Raw genomic sequence first — 16,146 nt, 5'->3', positions numbered from 1 at the left:
TGGAGTTTTGAAGTTCCAAGCTTAATTTGGTAAGTCAAAATTAATAGTCCATTTTCTTATAATGTTGATGTTTTTGGAATCCTAGAACAAAGTACTACTTGATTGAAGTTGAAAATTTGAAAGTTAGTAAATTTTTAGATGTTGTTCATGTTGAATTAATTGATGAATTAGGGGTTAAATTGATTGAATTTCAAGTTAGGAATTAGTAAAGGGTTGATTTGTAAAATAAAACATAAGTTTTGAATAGTAGGGACTAAATTTAGAGAATTTCAAAATTAGGGATTTATGGTGAAATTAAAGAGTTAAATTAGTTTAAAGTGGGAATGGAATGAAAAAATGAAATTAGTTTTGAGAATAAAAGTTAATCTCGGTTCAGGGACTAAATTGGAATTTAGGCAAAAATTGAGTAAAAATTGACATATTTAATGTGAGATTGAATGGTGTTGTATTGATGATTTTTAATTGTTTTAATTCCGTAGCTAGCATTGTACCAGAATTATCAACTAAAAAGGGGAAAAATATAGTTGACGAGGAATAGCTCAGAATTCCTGGCTTGTATTTCTATAATCCGAATCTAATTATTAATTGTTGTATTTTGATTAAATGTTTTAGTAAGTGATTGAGTTGAGAATTATTGTGTTTTACAATTGAAGTAGATTGTCTTGATATGTGATGAAATTATATTGGTTGAATTGAATTGGAATATATATAAATATATATATATTTGTAAATGTGAAATTGTGCAAATATGATAATTGAATTATTTTTTATATGTATAAAATTCAGTTTTAATGCCCAAGTAGATGGAATTTAAAACTACTGGGATATTAGTGGCATGCCATTAAGGAACTTTAGCGCACTCTCTGATTATTAACACGTTGGTACTCTCTGATTACTAGCACGACAGTGCTCTCCATTTAGCACATCTGTGCTCTCTGTTCATTAGTGCATAATAATGCATGTAATACCCCCTACCCGTTTCCGTCGCTGGAATAGGATACGAGGCATTACCAAATTTTATTGAATTAATTTTTCTGTTATTACGAGTTTAATTACTATTCATTTATCGAATCATGTCATGACATCCCTTGGATGGGCCTCCGAAGCCCAAAACATACATCGGGACTAAACTGATATTAAATCGAAGCCATAAGAAATTTTTCGCAAAATCTCAAAGTTATACTTACTCTAGCCATACCAACAGCTAAGTTACAAACATTCATTTCTATGTAATATTGGTATTTAGTCTATACATGCCATTCTTTCAAAATAAGTCATTTTCAAATACCAAAAGATATGGGTTGATAGTGTGATAAAGCTCCGACTAATCTCCATCCTTCGAGCCCCCGAGCACTACAAAATAGGGAAAAAGAGAACGGGGTAAGCACATTGTGCTTAGTAAGTTCATGCAACAAGAATTATACTTACCATATTATACACCTATCACTTAATAACACAAGCACACATCCAATTCACATAAACATATACCTATCACATACAAACTCAACTTTTGCATTAGTTAAGTAAACATCATATAAATTCATTACAAAGACAAATGATTGATGAGCTCATAAATTTCATATTTTTCATTCCCTTATTATTTTATTTTTCATATTTATCTCGTTGAATTTCTCGGAATTTCGATGGATTTTTAGAGGTACACTTTAGTGTACAAATCCGGGTCCGTCAATTCATATTCAAGTGCGCACATTTCCATTTCAGAGAGCACACTCCCGCGAACCTCATCCTTACAGCGGGATTACCAGTCCAGGCTAAATCCCCTGTAATATAAACTCATGGAGTATTGTCGGGATTACCAGTCCAGGCTAAATCCTCTGCAACGACAATTACTCTAATGAGCTTGGATCTGAATTACCAGTCCAGGCTAAATTCAGACCCTAATTTGGATTACCTGTCCGGGCTAAATCCATTTTCCACATATTCTTCGGGAGGGCTATATCAGGATAGAATCACCCGTCCGGGCTAGATCATTTTTACCATCAATTCCTTTTCAGAGATCCATCGAATTTTCCTTCCATTCAACCGGGATTTATTTTCTCTTTTCATTAAGAATATCAATACTTCATCAATTATCCTACAATAAACATCCAACTCATTTTCACATCAATAACAAACATTTCAAGCATTTAAGAATATAATTCAAGTTACACGAACTTACCTCGACACTTGTTCGTAACCAAAAATCTACTAATCCCGAACTTTTTCTTTTCCTCATCTTGCTTCGTATTTGAATTTTCCGGATCTAAAATAAATAAATTTAATCATTAATCTAATATTTTTCATGTTCATATGTAACATTCTCTATAATTCCATTATTATTTATAGTGCATTCAAAGCTGTCTCACTGAGTCATAGTCGCTAAATTATTTATATCTTGAGCTACGGAACTCCAAATTAAGATCCGTTAATTTTCCCTGAAACTAGGCTCATATATCTTATTACCAAAAAACTTTCAGAACTTTTTGTTTAGCCAAAAAGTACAGTTTATTCTTTAAAGTTTCCCCTGTTTCATTGTTTGACAGTTCCGACCCCTCTTCACTAAAAATTAATTATCTCATTATACAGAATTTGGATGATGTTTCTATTTGTTTCTTCTGAAAATAGACTCATTAAGGATTCTAACCATATAAATTATAACTCATAATAATTTTTTTACAATTTTTAATGATTTTACAAAGTCAGAACAGGGGAACCCGAATTCATTCTCACAAAATCTATTATATCTCATGATTTACAATTCCATTGCTTACAACGTTTCTTTTATAAGAAACTAGACTCAATAAGATTTAATTTCATATTTTATTCACCCTCTAATTTGATCTCTACAATTTTTGGTGATTTTTCAAAGTTAGAGTACTGCTGCTGTCCAAAACTGTTTTAGTGTATGATGTTAATTACAATTTTTCCCTAAACTTTCAATAAATGATAATTTCATCCCTGCTCAATTAACCTCTCAATTGAGCTTATTTTTCTCAATTAACACTTTATCCCATCACTTTAAACTACTTTATAAGCTTTGGAAATCGGAATTTTAGCACTAGACTTTAATTCCAAACTTTTTCACAATTAAGTCCTACAAATCAATTTCTATTGAAATTACCTAATAAAATCATCTCATAAACAAATTAAAGCTTCAATTTCATCCTATTTCATCATAAAATTCCAGCACATATTCATAGAAACTTTCAAATTCATTCATAAAATCAAAAACTAATGAATTTAGTAATAAGACCTAGTTGTAAAAGTCTTAAAAACATAAAAATCACAAGAAAAAGGAAAGGATTAACTCACTTGGTGCAAAAATTATGAAAAACCAGCTTGAAGAAACCCTTAGGACGTTTTTGGCTGATGAGAATGCAGAAAAATAAAGAGGAATCTAGATAATTCCACTTTAGTCCTAACTTTTAAAGCAAATTTTGCAATATTCCAATTTTACCCTTAATTCTTCAATTCTCCTGATTTTTCTCAGCCATATGCCGCCCAAAATATCTCCTTTTGGGGTCATTTTCAATTTATGTCCCTCTTCATTTAACAATTGAGCTATTTAACCCTTCTAGTAACTTTTACACCTTTTTCAATTTAGTCCTTTTCACTTAATTGACTACCCAAACATTAAAATTTTCTAACGAAATTTTAATACCATATTACTAACACTTCATAAATATTTATAAAAATATTTTGACTCGGTTTTACGAGATTGAAGTCTCGATACCTTATTTTTACCCAATTTCTTCAATAATTTCTTTTTCTAACTAACCACTAAATCAGTAAAATTTTTCTATTGATATTTTCATACAATTTTCCTATCATACCAATATTCATGCATAAATATTAAAATAAATTTCTCTTTAAATCAGATTTGTGGTTACGAAACCACTATTCCGATAACCTTGAATTTGGGCCATTACAATGCACCTCTGTATTTGTTCCGTATATCTGATGTGTTCTATAAAATCTAATTTGGGCTAAGAATATGATACGGTAAACTGAAAATAGAATGTGAAATATGTTGTAGATACATGGAATACACGAGTTATATATTCATAAATTGATTGTGGAATGGATAGTGCCATTGTTTAAATGATATGTGAATAAATTATGGAAAGGTATTATATATAACAAGTGATGACAATTGAGTATTGTGTGATTTTAAATGTTCAATTGTGCTTAACATTTTATCATACATATTTTATTGTTTTATTTTTTAAAAATTCAGATTATAGAAATACCACTGAGTTTTTACTCAGCGTATGGTTTTGTTTTCCGTGCGTAGGTTAAGTACTTAAGTTTGATCACTACTTTAGCATCCAACAACGATCCCGAACTCAAATATGGTGATGTTTATTTCTCAGTGTCGGCATGTACCTAGAGTGTCTAAATATTAGTTATTTTGTGGTTTGATTATAAATGAAATTATAAGATCTATTTTGGAGAGTTTATAATTTGGATTAAAATGATGCTTTGATGACTTGTTTTGATGATATAAAATGTTTGAGATTTCTGTCTATTTGATCTGTAATCTCCGTTAATGCTCCGCAACCTGGTTCTGGCAAGGGATATGGGTTGGGGGTGTTACACCTTTCACATTGGAGCCCAAACTGTCCATTAAGGGGGAAAGAAACCCAAATTCGACAATGACTTGGTAGAGCAGCCCACCAACTTTGGAACAATTAATTAAGGGTCCTTACATGTGGAAAAAGATCACAAATCAACCCCAGTCAAATCTCATAGTTGTCGTCCAACCCATGCCTTAAATCAAGCAGAAATCAAGCTAGAATCATGAAATAATCAACCCCTCTTTCCATGAAATATGGTCGGCCATGCATGAGAGATTTCAAAGGGATGTTCATGTTATTTTTAGCAAACTCTCAAGTCTTCCCTCATGTATAAATACCAACATCATTCACCTCTCAACTCATCAATCATTTCATTCAACACATTCACTTCATTCTCCTTTCTCTCCCACGCCTAGCCTTCCATTTCCCTTCATTCTTCCCATCCTCTCTTTGAGAGAGTTCCCCTAGTAAGTAGTTCTTGAGAGAAAAGCTCTCTTGGTCGGCCACCTTGAGGAGTGTTTTACATTGGAGCAACGATAAAAATTGGAGGAAGCCACTACGATAGTTCTCGAGAAATCACCAAATTCATCTTAGAGTTTTTTCTTCCTTTTTCTTTAAATTGTTCTTAGTTTATAAACATATTTTCCATTTATTTGATTGCTTTTTCAGTAATGATAATGACATAAATTGTTTCAGCTAGGATGATTCCAATTTCGTGATTCAATTTGTTTCAATCATGTTTATGATATTCTTTGCCTCAATTATTTATGCTGCCAAATAAAAATCATTTATGTTGTTCATGCATTAAAATTTGTTTGACTACAATAGAATTAATTGCTTAATCTGAATCGGATGGTGATTAATGGACACAACATTTGGAAGATGCATGCTTAATTTATATCTGAACAAGAATAATTTAAAGGTCCGTAATAATTCCAAAAGAACACTATTATCTTGCATAACTTTAGATTTATGTGATTAAATTGTTTTAAACAAACCCGTCCCTAGTACTTTACATAAACTCTAAGGAATCCTTAGTTAAATTGTGGCATATAAATATGCAATTTTTTCTAAGTGATAAACATAAGACTTCAAAAGAAGATTATGAATTTCAGATTCTAAGCTAATAAATAATCGAGTTGCCATGGAATTTCTCCGGAACATTTGCTAAACATGTAAGTGAATGAATTGAATCAAGAGTTGCAATCACTACACCAAAACATGCTTTTAGCGGCATCTTTTGTGGCGTTTGGATGACAAACGTAGCTAAAAATTGAGCATTAGCGGCGACAAGAATAAAATGCCGCTAAAGATCTAGCATTAGCGGTGATCCTTGCAAAACGCCGCAAAAAGTCAGACATACAGTGGCGTTTTCTGAATAAACGCTGTAAAAGAACATCAGTAGCGGCATTTACCATCAAGCGCTGCAAAATCTCTTAACCAAAACGCAACATTTTGGTCTTGATGTATACTAGAATTAGTGGCAATTATGGGAAAATGCCGTTAAAGCAAGTATTAGCGGGGCTTCGTGAAAAGCGCCGCAAAATTTTTTAAGGAAAATACATCGTTTTGGTCTTGATGTATATTAGAATTAGTGGCGCATACGAAAAAATGCCGCTAAAGCAAGTATTAGCTGCGCTTTGTAAAAAGCGCCGTAAAATATATTAACCAAAACGCAGAGTTTGGTCTTTAGGTATATTAGAATTAGTGGCGCTTATGGGAAAACGCCGCTAACGCATAGTATTAGCGGCGCTTTGTGAATAGCGCCGCAAAATCTCTTAACCAAAACGCAGCGTTTTGGTCTTGATGTATACTAGAATTAGTGGCGCTTACAGGAAAACGCCGCTAAAGCAAAGCACCGCAAAATATCTTAACCAAAACGCAGAGTTTGGTCTTGAGGTATATTAGAATTAGTGGCACTTCTGGGAAAACGCCGCTAAGGCACAAAGCGCCGCAAAATATCTTAACCAAAACGCAGAGTTTGGTCTTGAGGTATATTAGAATTAGTGGCGCTTATGGGAAAACGCCGCTAATGCATAGTATTAGCGGCACTTTGTGAGAAGCGCCGCAAAATATCTTAACCAAAACGCGGCGTTTTGGTCTTGACGTATACTAGAATTAGTGGCACTTACTAGAAAACACCGCTAAAGCATAGTATTAGCGGCGCTTGAGAAGCGTCGCAAAATATCTTAACCAAAACGCATCGTTTTGGTCTTAACCATGCATTATATAATGTAGGTTATTATATATTTAGTTTATCATATTTGGTTTAGGTTTAGGGTATTAGGGTTCATTATATAATGTTTATTATTTTTGGATTACAGTTTAGGGTTTAGGGTTTACTATGTAGGTTTAGTGTTTTTAGTTTAGGGTTTGAAAGTTTGGTGATTAAGGTTTAATGATTATTATAAGTTAAAAAGTTTATCGTATATAGTTTAGGGTTTTAGGGCCGATCATTATATAATGTTTATTATTTTGTGAATATTAGAGTTTTGAGTTTAGGGTTTATGATGTAGGTTTTGGTGTTTTGGGTTTAGGGTTTAAGAGTTTGAGGTTTAAGATTTGAGGTTTGGGGTTTGGGGTTTAGGCCGCTTTAGTCATGTTAAGAGGTTAATTAGTGTTTTAGGGCTTGATGCTTGTGGTTAACGATTTGCAGTTTATAATTTAAGGTTTACAATGCATGGTTTTGGGGTTTGGGCGATTTAGGGTTTAATGACTTTTTTGGTACCAATTTCAAAAAAATGACAAATACGTATTGTTTTTTTAATTATTATTATGATACTAGGGTTCTAAGTGACACAAATGATTAGTTTACTAGTTAATGACGAATGGCATATTTATATGTTATATATGATGAAACAAATTATTTAATTGTGTTATTTACATATATATATTAATCATTTATATATTCACTTAAAAATAGAGTATATATAATTTTAAAATTATAATACATTATTTGAATACTATAAATAATTAATAATTTTGAATATTGATCATATTTAAATTATACACTCTCTAAGATTTATAAAATTTATAAAATTTTAACAATTGAAAATAATAAATCTGTATAAAATTTTTAAATAATATTATTAATAATATTAATAATGTCATAATTTTAATGTATCAATTAAAAATAATGTCTAGAACAATGTATAAAATATATAAAAAACCTAAATATTAGCGGCGTTTGTTCAGAAAACGCCACAAAAAATTTATAAAAAATGAAGCAATACGGCACCGTTTCGTTGACGAGTTGAAGGTTAGTGGCGTTTTTTGTCAAAACGCCGCAGAAGTTGTGAAAGTAGTGGCGTTTTCGCGTAAGCGCCACAAATATTATAATATAAAACGAGGCCGTTTTAATAGTAATAAAAATTTGATAGTGGCGTTTTTAGGGGAAACGCCGCAATGATTGATTAACTTTTCCGAATGAGGCGACGTTTCAGTGTTGGAAAAAATTTTATAGTGGCGTTTTTAAAGAAAACGCCGCAATGATTAATTAAATTTCCCTATGCGGTGCCGTTTTTGTACTGGAAAATAATTTAATGGTGGCGTTTTTTAAGAAAATGCCGCAATTATTTATATATAAACTTCCCCAATGCGGCGCCGTTTGTGAGCTTCATAAAATCTAATAGTGGCGTCTATTATAAAAACGTCGAAAAACTCAATTAACGTTTTGCAAAACGTCGCCGTTTCGCTTAATGAAAACAATTTTGGGGTATACCCCCGAAGCAATCTTCCCCCTAGCCCCAAATTCATCGGCCCCAAATCCCTAATTCGCCTTCTTTCTGTGAATTTCTTGCGTCCAATTTCTTGAAGAATTTCTCATACATCTTCTTGCAGAATTTCTGGAAATCCCAAATCCCTAATTCGCCTCCTTTCTCCTTTCAGAGAAGATGAACGTCGCACAATAGGCCTCAAAAATCTTCAAAGTTCCAAAGGTTTGATTTTGTTCCGATTCTGCGTATGTAATCTTTGGGTTTTCTTGTCTTTCTTAATTTTATTTTGTTTGTTATTCGTTGATGTTCCTTACTTTAAGAATTTTCTCTTCTCTCTGTATAGGGTTTTCGTTCGTTTCAGTTCATCGTCCTACAGGTACTGTAATTATTTGTTTTTACTTTTATTTGGGAATGGTTTCATTATTGGGTATGCAACTGATGTTATGTTGTTTCAGTATAGGGTTTAGGGTTTATTTCATTTCGCTGTTGAAAGTGGTTTTCTTCATCGTCCTGCAGGTACACTGGTTTTCTTCATTGTTGAAATTGTTTTTCTCGAAATGGTTTCAGTGGGTGTCTTAATTTCATTTCATTTAACTGATTTTAGGCTATGTTTCACAGACAATTGTTTTAGTGGATATGTTTGTGCATTTTATTGGTTACTGCTCTGTTATTGTTTTTTCCTCCATGTGTAAACTCTAGAAATCTTAAAGTTTTGAAGTATGAAGTATCTAGCAACAAAGCCTCAATTTAATCTATTTTATTTTTATTAAATTATTACATGTACTTAGGTTAAATAATATTTTTAGTATAATGTGTGATCAGTTACAGAAATTAAAGCTAAAATTGGTAATTTAGAATTGCCGAAATGAACAGATCATGAAATTGAGTATGTCATAAGATTTGAATCGCTTGAAAATGTTGTCATGTTAAGATTTGTTTGAGTATTTACATATGCTAAATGTTGTGAATGGATTACTATGAAATGAGCCTATGTATTGAATGGTAATGATGTACGGTATTTGTACAATTATGAATAAAGTAGTAATGCTTACAATTGAATTTGTTAAGAACATATTTGGCCAGAAATGTGGTATAAAAATGTGAATGGGCTGATTATGTATTTGCAGGTTGGTATCGAATTAGGCATTTTAGAATGAAAGAGTTACGTTGCGATGTCAACTCGAGATTTTAAAATCACATCGATTTAGTCTTAATCTGATAACGAATGTAACATGCTGTAGGTCAAATCTTATGACATACATCAGATATAAAATGTTTCATTTTTATAAAATTCTTTGTTTTCTGGATATAAAATGTTTGAATTAGTCTTAATTTGGGTAACTTAATGTATTGATATCTATAATTTAACGTATTAATATATTAAAATTTAATTTAACGTAGTAATAGATATATTTTTAATATATATTTTTAATATATAAGCTATTTAATATATTAGTCTTAATTTCGGTAGTTACATAAATATATATAATTTAACGTATTAATATATATTTTTAATATATAAGCTATTTAATATATTAGTCTTAATTTCGGTAGTTACTTAACATATTAATATATATAATTTAACGTATTAATATATATATTTTGGGGATATAATTTTAATATATAAGCTATTTAATCTATATTATTTTTCCAAAAAAGACGGTTTTAATAAATGATCGGTTTTAATAAATATCGATTATTCTATATTACTTTTCCAAACATCCCTAGTATAATTTCATAATGTTTTCATTCTTCTTTATATTTCTTAACTTAAATAACTTACATAATACATAAATTTCATAACTTACATTATACACAATTGACATAACTTACATACATAACTTAAATTAAATTTATATACAAACTTACACAACAGTTAACTTACATAATAACTTACATAACTTATATATAAATTTATATATAACTTTCATAACTTACTTATAATAACTTACATAATACATAGCCTACATGACTTACATAATACATAACTTATATATTAACTGTTTTGGTGTAGTGCAAAGTCTTTTTGATAATTTTTAACTTATTTTGATCTTTGAATTAATAAAAGCTAAAAAATATATCATATCAAAACTTCTATTTTATTTTAATATATAACTTATATAACTTACATAATACATAACTTAAATAAATACATAACTTACATAATACATAACTTATATAATACATAACTTACATAATAACTTACATAGCTTATATAACTTACATAATACATAACCTACATAACTTATATAACTTACATAATACATAACTTACATATCTTTTATAATATATACATAACTTACATAATTTACTTAATACATAACTTACATATATTATACCTTAACTTATTACATAATAACTTACATAGCTTATATAACTTACATAACTTATATAACTTACGTAATACATAACTTACATAATTTACTTAATACATAATCAACATATATTATATCTTAACTTACATAATAACTTACATAGCTTATATAACTTACATAATACATAACCTACATAACTTATATAATTTACTTAATACATAACTTACATAATAACTGACATAGCTTATATAACTTACATAATACATAACCTACATAACTTATATAACTTACATAATACATAACTTACATATCTTTTATAATATATACATAACTTACATAATTTACTTAATACATAACTTACATTGAGAAAAATATTAACTTACATAATAACTTACATAGCTTAGTTATACTTATCCCTAAATCCTAAACCCGTGCAATTTTTTGTCAACATCAGACTTAAAGATTTAAGAAATGGACTGGTCTTGGATGAATTTGTCAAGGGTAAGCAACGGTTATCGGAATGGAGTACAAACTTTTTTAGATCTTGGTCTTATTATATATTTCAACTATTTTATATGTGCTGTTATTGTTGTAATTAGGTATTAAGTTTTCAACTATTTTATGTGTATTGCAGATAAAATGCCTAGAAGAAAAATTCCAAGGGGAAGCATTGTTCAAAATGATCCAAACTCGACAGAAACAAATACTACTGAACAACAGACAGTAATTGGATCTTCGAATGTTCTGATTACACCTGAGGATCCTACAGAAGTTCAAAGTAATTTTACATTTAATTTACATGCGTGTTGACTTATAATTGATTTATTTTTCAAATTCTTATATTATAATATACCATTGGCAGCTGAAAATGGTGGGACGCGGAGAGGTCGAGGACGTACGCTACTTAGAGATTTATACGAGTTAGATCTAGTCGAGCGTGTCAATGTATACAGAAACAGTTTTGGTCAACCTGTTGGATCAGAAGCTCGACTTTTAGCAGGATAAATAAGCATTTTAGCACGAAATGCGAATATGTTGCCTATCAACTACGACTCATGGCATCAAATGCCCGATAGCAACAAAAACCAAACCCTCGATAATATTAAGGTAACAAAATGTTAATGTCATCTGTAATGCTTGGGATATAATTTCATTTATATTTACTTTATTAACTTGTGTTTTTTGTAGGCGAGGTTTGCTTTAGAGGTCTCGAATGCTTATGTAAAGAATGCATTGGGAAAAAGATGGAGAGACCATAAAAGTACTTTGAAGAAATATTATTATAAGACAAAAACAACCCTCGATGAGAAATTGCAAAATGTCCCGCCGGGTATGCTGAGGTACCAATGGGAAGATGCGGTTAGATTTTGGCATTCGAAGAAAGGCGAGGTATGACGTACTTCCAAACTATTGTAATTATTTTGGTTTATAGTATTTACTATTTACGTACTAAAAATTTCATAACGTAGGATCGTGAACGAGTTGGAAAAAGCAGCAGGCAGAAACAAAAATTCACTCACATAGCCGAGTCGAGAAGTTTTGCATGTGTAGCTGAGGCGGAGGTATTTTTAATTTTTTAATATTGTCAAATATGTATAACTTTCCATTAAATAATATTTTTACTACTATATTGTAGGAACTGTCATCCGGTCAAAAAGTTGGACGCCTTCAACTTTTTGAAATTACACATAGGAAGAAAGATGGATCTGCTATGACTCCTGAAGCTGGTGAAATTATGGTACGTTTACTTAATACGATTTGACTTGCTTTAGTTATTTATAGTGTTTATTTTCTAATGGTTTAATTCATTGCTTGTAATGCGACTATTGTTATGTTGCATTTTTTTAATATATATTGCGTTCCTAACTATGTGATTTATTTATTAGGAAAAACTAAAGGATAAAAAGGCGGAGTACGAAGCGATTGCTTCTAGTGATAGTTTCGTTCATCCTGAAGACATTGATAACCGGATTATTACTGAAGTTTTGGGTCCTGAAAGGTATGGTCGGGTTTGATTTCAAGGATCTTTTGTTAGCCCAACCTAATATTTTGGATCCAGCTCGCAACAATACATGGCTTCGGGGAGTCAGACTCAAGCTGAAGTTCAGAGGTTAAAAGACCAGATGACTCAGATGCAAGCGACCACAGTTGAGGTTCAAAGGAAATATGAAGAACTCCAGCTACAACTTAAAGTAGAGGCGGTAGCGAGGGAAGCAGAGGCTGTAGCGAGAGAAGTAGAGGCGGTAGCGAGGGAAGCAGAGGTTCAAAAGAAATATGAAGAACTCCAGGTACAACTTAAAGCAGATGTGGCATCGAGAGAAGTAGAGCAGAGCAAAGCAAAAAGTACGACGAACTCCAACAACAGCTTCAGAGTATGATGAAAATGTTTCAGCAGTCGCAACTTCCGCCGTCATAGTGTATTGCATAAATATTTTTATCATTTTAACTTTTAACATTTTTGTAAAAATAATATGAATTCACTTTTATTTATTGATATTAATATTATTTTATTCGTTTAATTTGAAATATTATATAAATTTATTACTTTTGACTGGTTTAGATCTGGTTACTTTTGATTTGTTGCTACGGAGGGCTGAAAATAATGGAAAATTTTATTTTACAAAAATCCCAAAATTAGTGGCGTTTGTGAAGAAAGCGCCGCTAAAGAATATGATCTTTAGCGGCGTTTGTGAAGAAAGCCCCGCTAAAGAACATGATCTTTAGCGACGTCTTTTTTTTAAGCGCCGCTAAAGAACATGACCTTTAGCGGCGTTTATTTTCGTAAACGCTACAAACGTTAGCGACGTTGTCGTTAGCGGCATTTTTTGCGGCGCTTGTGGAAGCGCCGCAAACACCTTTAGTGGCGCTAAAAAGCGCCGCTACAGACTTAAAAAAATGTCGCTAAAAACCTGTTTTGGTATAGTGAATTGTTCTAGCTTATTTATGTTATTGTTGTTAAATCTTGTGAATTGCTGCTAAACACTCATTGCATTTTATTTTATCTCATTTGCATATTAGTTAATTTAATTAGGACATCAATCATCTTCAAATATTTTATTTTCATAACCAACTTGTTAAAATATTAACAACTATGTATACTTACACATTCCGTCGCGAACCAAAATATCCCTGAAACCAAATAGGAAAAGTATAAATTTAACTCAAATTCCTTAAGCAAAATGTCATAGTTGCAAGTTTGAGAAGACTCATTTTCAAATAATGAGTTCTCTATCAAGAATGTAATTTCAACAATAAATTATAACATCTAGTATCTATGTGAAACTTAATGATATTTCTACAACCAGCAGGTCTAACATAATAATAGCAACTTGTTAGGTCCTCAAACAGTGAGCTGCATCTTTGACAAAATGCATTTAAAAGCAAATCACACCTAGAATTGGAAAAAGAAATAGACGAAGAGTTCATTATAGATAAATAACACAAATTTCCTTTGCCATAATCAAATTGCTTATATACATTATAACCATTTTACGGATAAGGGAGTTCATGAAAAGGGTGGGCCAAGTAAGGAATTCTGCTGCAGTTAAATTTTTATCATGTAATGACCAAATTCAGAAGGGAATTTGTAAAAAAAAAAAAACAAATTTTATCGATGGAAATTAGAAATTGTTGGATTCATACTAAATAAAGAAGATGAAAGAAAAATAATAATAAAATGATCAAAAGTTACTAAGGTAGAACAAACCCAGAATAGTTTTAGGTAAACGTCACCAGACAAATTCATCAAATTTGGAATAATTCAAGTAAAAACAAATTAAAGGCAGTTTAGATATCATTTGGCAGGGAAAAAAGTTTTATATTTTAACCATGGCTATTACTGAAATAAAAACCAACTAATTCATAATAGAAGCAGAACCCACAGCATGATACAATTTTCAACACAACTCGAATAACTATAATGTACATAAGATAATTACAAATTCTACAATCGCCAAAAACCTTTACAACATATATATATACACAACATTTCAGCTAACATCACAATAACAAAATATAAGCATTAAAAACTAAGCATTACAATGGAAAATTGGAAACACAAAAATATATAGATTTTTTCTGCACATTTTGAGCTCTAATTTATGCAGTTTCGTAATAATTTTTTGTCGAAATTCATATTTTAATTATAAAATAATTAATTTGCACTTGAATTATTAACATATTGAATTTTAATTGTTTTTATAATAATTTTTCACAAATTTAGTTTATTTTCGACAATTTTGCATAAAAGGTGAAAATTAGCTCGACAGGTACCTCGAAAGGCTCAAACCATTAGGGTAATTTTTGTATCAAGTGAATCAAGAGCATGGCTAAATTATTTTCCAGCCAAGGACGATCCAATAATGATTATTATACATACTCTATATTTAATTTTTATCCAACATTAATTGGGAAAAAATTAATATAAAGTCTGAAGAAGAAAGTAGCCCAGTGTGCTAAGTATAGAGGACTGAACCACCAAGCAATTGAACAGTCCAAAACCGTCCCTATAGCTGGTCCAACCAGCTGATTTTTGCTGATTTTCGTACTTGCAAATCAGCCTTTGAGCTTCCCCTAAATGATATTCAAACCCCTCCATTTTTTGTGCCTTTCACTTTTTGCCTCAAGCTAAATATAACAAAGTTTGAAACATTCAAACTTGCTCAATTCATGGCCAGCCAAGGGAACTTGAATGATTGAAATTTATTTTCTATTTTTAGCAGTCATTCTCACCTATAAATACCCCTCTTCCGTTCCCCATTTCACACACCATTTATTCCCACACATCTCTCTTTCACTCACTTTCTCTCTTCCTTTCCCTTCTTTGTTTTCCCCTTTTTCTTGTTTCATTCCCTAGCCGATTTTCCTCTTGAAAAAGAGCTTTCGTCCACCTTGGAGTAGCAGCATTTAAGTGTTCGTGAAGGCCTTGGATCAACAGAACATGCAGAGAATGAGAGGAGTGCACTAGTCTGGCTTCGGAGAATTACTGGATTTGCTTCCTAGTTCCCTTCTCTTTAATTTTCTTATTTATCTTGTGATCATTGTACAGCTCAATATTTGCCCAGCCCAAAACCCAATTAAACCTTAAACTAACCCAAACTAGGCCCAAAATAAAAATAAACCCTAGCCCATTTTCAGAAAAGAAAAAAAAAAGAAAAACAGCAGCAACCTAGGTACGCCGCACCTAGGGTCTTTAGCTACCTGCCCTCTGACTGCCACCACCCACCGCCGCCTGCAGCCACCTACTCCATCAACGTCAATCACCTGCAAGCAATAAAGAAGACCACAGCAACAAGCAACAGGGGGCTTTTGTTTTTGATTTTCGGTATAAAAACTGATTTTGAACAGATTGTAAAAGGGGGGATGATACAAAAAAAATCAGAAATAAAAGAAAAGAAACTTTGAAGTTTTATTAATATTTGTTCACTGCTTTTTTTTCTTCTTTCTTTTTTTGGCTTTCGTTTTTATATACTAAAGTAAAACAAAAAGAAAAGGGAAGAGGAACTCACTGGAGTCGTTCCGTGTCCTTGTCGTCGGAGG

This window comes from Gossypium hirsutum, chromosome D10 (genome assembly GCF_007990345.1).
Source record: "Gossypium hirsutum isolate 1008001.06 chromosome D10, Gossypium_hirsutum_v2.1, whole genome shotgun sequence".
Lineage (NCBI taxonomy): Eukaryota > Viridiplantae > Streptophyta > Magnoliopsida > Malvales > Malvaceae > Gossypium > Gossypium hirsutum.
This window is presented reverse-complemented; position numbering follows the sequence as displayed.